At 36.3% G+C, this 4486-nt stretch overlaps 1 long non-coding RNA gene across 5 annotated transcripts; it reads left to right on the top strand.

The window, feature by feature from the left end:
- Positions 1-377: 377 nt before the first annotated feature.
- Positions 378-4486, top strand: LOC130466326 (uncharacterized). 5 transcript variants are annotated; one of them, XR_008926455.1, is made up of 3 exons: positions 504-835; positions 1007-1087; positions 2580-4486. It is a non-coding gene; the product is annotated as an uncharacterized lncRNA (long non-coding RNA). The 5 variants fall into 5 exon arrangements; XR_008926454.1 differs by having other exon boundaries at positions 507-835; positions 1036-1087; XR_008926456.1 differs by lacking the exon at positions 1007-1087 and having other exon boundaries at positions 515-835; positions 2580-2687; positions 3211-4486.

The raw sequence follows: 4486 nt of genomic DNA, 5'->3' as shown, positions 1-4486 counted from the left end.
TAGAATTAGGCGAGGAAGTCCAAATACATGCCTGGCATGTATTTGCAAAAACATGCCAACCCCAAATAAAAAGGTAAATGTAAATGTTAAATATTTTTGGGGGGGGAAATGTATAACGGAATTGTAAATTTGTAAAACGGGGTGGTGATTTGGCATTGCTGAGTTGGTATTGGTATTACAAAAATGGTATTGGTATTACAAAAATGGTACTAAAGTTTTTTTAAATGAAATTCATTTTCCTTAAATGGTACTCGTTTTGTACTAAATTTTATAAAGTGGTATTAATATCACAAAAATGGTGCTAAATATTTTAAAATGGTATTCATATTACAAAATTGGTACTCAATTTTTCTATATGGGATCCAAGTTGGCAAACGGGGTTAACTATTCAACAATTTCAAAATGACTGGGAAATTACAAACAAGCCCATGACATGTATTTCATAATACATGCTTGGCTGCGATTTTGACGCCCCTCGAATTAGGCGGCAATTAAATTGCAAGAAGACACTATTAGATTTTCCAATTTCGTTATCCCGCTATAATTCATTTCGGTAGCCCGCCATTCGACCAAGGCTTTCTGCATCCAATTTCTTCTGAAGAACCAAATAAAGGGTCTTCTCCATCAAAAACCTAATATGTAATTTTCCAATTGAAAAGATGAACTTGCAACTGAGGAGCACCAGAATTCGATTTCATCACTTTCCCTCAGTGAAACCCTCAATTCTCTTTCCCTCTAACAAAGAAATACGATTTCATCAGTGTTTAATTGAAAAGATGAACCTGCAACTGAGGAGCACCAAAAATGGCGTCTTGTTGCATCTGCCGATCAACAGGTAACTACACCTCATTTATTTGCTCCAATTTGTGGTTTTTAATCAATTATTTTGTTGCAATCAATCAATTTCAAGCAATTGCATATATTCAAAAGTAATCTGCTTGAAAATTTTAGTCAGATTGGAATTCCAATTTCGGTCTGTTTGTAAAAATGGTTACTGCTATTGAAGTTAATACTCCGGAGTATATGGCTTTGTAGTGGTTTTCATAGCTGAAGTCTTCGACACTAGAAGGGAGTCTATGTTGATACGGTACTTTTACTTTCTCAATTTTCCGCAATATAATCTAAATGCCTAATTTCTATCTAAATTCTGAGTTCACAGTCAAATTGCTTAACGGGAAACCTGATTCTTAGCATGACATTTTGAGATTCCACCATTTTGTTTGGTTAAGTGCATAAGCAGGTTTTGTAAGCAGATTTCCAGTATGATAAAATCGTGTATTTTGGATAGTAATTCTTGCTGCTGTGAGTTATAGGTCTTGTGTTTGGGGGGACTTCCAATCGAAATTGGGTATTTGTGGTGTTGGTGAATTGTTCTCTATCCGATTGATCGATTATTTCAGTTATGTTGGTAATTTCTTGTTTTTGATTGATGAATTGATCGATCAATTATCAATTTCTTGTTATTGATTGATCGATGATTGATCGATCGATTATCAATTATTTCAGTTATGTTGGTAATTTCTTGTTGTTAATTGTGTCTTATAAAGAAAAAAAATCCAACAAGAACGAACTTACCCCTTTGCCTTTGCTTTTGTAGTTTCTTGTTGGTAATTTGGACCATACTCGCCTTTGCTTTTCTAGTTTCTTTATAACATCAAATTCGGCAACCTTGATTTTCTGAAGAGTGAGTTTGTGGCTTTAATGGTTCATTATTTTCCTATTTACAATGTGAAGAGTAGTGGAGTCTTTAGCCTAGTTCTTTAGCTTGAAATATGAGTGCAATTGTTACTTGCTGCTTATTTTAAAGACAATGAAACAATCGGCATGGTCTTAGTTCTCGCTGTTTTGTATATTAGTTTGTCTCGGACAGCAAAATTTCAAAACTGGATTGTTGATATTCAATTTCCCCCTCTCTGTACCATGAACTTCCTCCTTTCATCGTTAGTTTCCATTTTAACGTGAAAGAACATGACAGTATTCGATGATGCCTCCTTGTAATGCTTAACCATGTTTCATGCCCTTTTGAAACTGGCTTGGATGCAGTTCTGTTTCTCTGCTCCCTGGGAGTATTTTTTCTTCCTTCGTTTTGTTCTGAAATGTCGCTTCAGTCATCGAATATTATGTTTGGTCAACTTTTGTAGAAAAATGTTTTGTGCACCCTCATGTGAGAATGTGATAGCTTCACTGTTTGATAACTGTCTAATAACAAAATCTTCAAGCAAAAAAGCAAAAAGCAAATAGGGAGAAAGTAAACACATGTCAAGCATTGAAGTTTTGCATGAAAAATGCACTCTTGGCCTCTTAGGTTAGAAGACTTAGAACACACATGACATAGCTACGAGTTTTTTTTTGCAAAACCGACGAGACTGTTTCGTACTGCATGGTATTTACTTGCTTGGTAATTGGTATGACTGATCAAATCTCAGTTTTCATGGTCAGTGTAAACTTATGCTAGCTCATGTCTTGTGTGAAATGTGGTGATAGACAGTACTTTTTATCCTTGTTTCTTTTCTTCTGTATGCTTATGGAATGAGCTTCAGTTAAATGCAGAACATAGACTAATTAAGATCTCTTTCCAGCACTCCGAGTGGAGAGGTTTGCATTTGAGGAAATACTCTCTTCACATGTTACTATAAAAGAGAATACCTCAATGAAGAAGTCATGTTTGGATGACTGGTTCAACACAGGTTAGTCTGATCATGTTTTTTTTCATCTTCAGCTGGGATGATTGTCGTTCTTCCTAGTTCCTAAAGGTTAGAGCTGGTCATGGGCAATGGCCCTAAAATGCCAGCCTATTTTGTCCCAGGGTATCTCCACTTGTCCAGGTTGAATAAATATGTCCAACCTCAACTAATAGGAGCAGGTGAAATGACTGATTTGGTTGATTTTGCCCAAACCCAGGCCTGCCATTTTGATCAGCTCTATTCCTTACAATTTACGACATTGTTTTTAATATACAAATATCTACACAAGGGATATTGGACAGTGGCAATCTGATGGGTGCATGAAGATCATTGATCGCAAGAAAAACATATTTAATCTTTCTTAGGGAGAATATGTTTCAGTTGAAAACTTGAAGAATACTTACAATCTTGCCTCAGAAATCGATGCAATATATCTGATCTGTGCTGCAAATAAGAATAAGCAACTCTGTAACATCATTTGAATTATGTAGTTTGCTTTTGCTCTGAGATCATTTGTCTGTTTCAGATATGGGTTTATGGAAATAGCTTCCAGTCTTTTGCCGTTGATGTAGTTAACCCCAACAAGCATGCTCTTGCTGGGCTGAAGAACATGGTGTTGTAGGTGATTTTTTCACTATGCCAGCATCATTGAGAAAAGGCCTAGTTGTTATAAAGGGACTGGGGTTCTGCTTCTGTTCTGCTCGTAGTTGGCTTGCTGCTGTTGTTGACTGTCAGATGCAGGGTTCCAGTTTGAAGAGTTGTTAGATGTTCAGTCAGATGGGAAGATGTTGTTGCAACAGCTTGATTGAAGTAAAGTAGCTGCCTGCCTTTTCTTGCTCTTAATTCTGGTCAACGTTACCAGAGTTGACTTGCTGTGTTTGTGCCTTGTTTTTCTCTCGTTTTGTTTGGTCATTAAGGTAAAAGAGTGTCATTTCATTCTGGGCTTATTCATTGGTCCATTGTTTTCTTACAGGTGAAATGCATTGACTTAGCAATTGCCATCCTCTTTATGTGTTGGTTTCTTCTTCTCTTCGACAGGGTTCTACCACCAAGCAGAAAGAACTTGTCTTGCGCGTAGTTTGAAGCCTTTGTTGAGTAAAGTTGATTCATTTTTTAGTAGTGCTTTTAGGACTTGTATACAAATGAATTTTGAGTTGAGATATAACATAGCCTTTGTCGAAGCGGCTATGTTTGCGCTCATCTATGCCTTTGAGGCTAGGTTCAGATCACTTAAGTTGGAAAGTGATTGTTTGGTGCTAATAAGGTTGCTTCAGACTAAAGCCAAAGAGTACTCGACATCCCAAATTATAGTTAATGATATGTGTAATTTTGCTTCTTCCTGCAATGTGTGCTTTTTGCTTCACAAAACGAACTTAACGCAATGGCTCATTCCTTGGCTAAGGCCTCTCTCCTGATTGAGGTTGTCCTATTTGGATGGAGGACGGCCCCCCGAGGTCCGACCTGTTATTGTAGCAGACAAGTCTACGATTGAGTAAAGAAATGCTACGGAGTACATTTTTTCCTGTCAAAAAAATAGAGTATATATACTTTGTATAGTTTTTTCTTGTGATACACAAAGTGGAACATAGGCATAATAAGGATACACAAAATAACAACTTAGTTTTTCCATTTTAGTTTAGTATGTAAAATTTAGTATTGTATGTCTTTTCCCATTAATTACACTTTTTTGTATGTGTGCAGGTTATTGTAGGCATGAATTTCTACATATCTTAGTGCCTTAGATGCAAATGTATGATGTACCTTACTTGTGATTTGTAAATCAAAATCTATTATCTGCAGTA

Source organism: Spinacia oleracea, chromosome 1 (assembly GCF_020520425.1).
Source record: "Spinacia oleracea cultivar Varoflay chromosome 1, BTI_SOV_V1, whole genome shotgun sequence".
NCBI lineage: Eukaryota > Viridiplantae > Streptophyta > Magnoliopsida > Caryophyllales > Amaranthaceae > Spinacia > Spinacia oleracea.
This window is presented reverse-complemented; position numbering and strand designations above follow the sequence as displayed.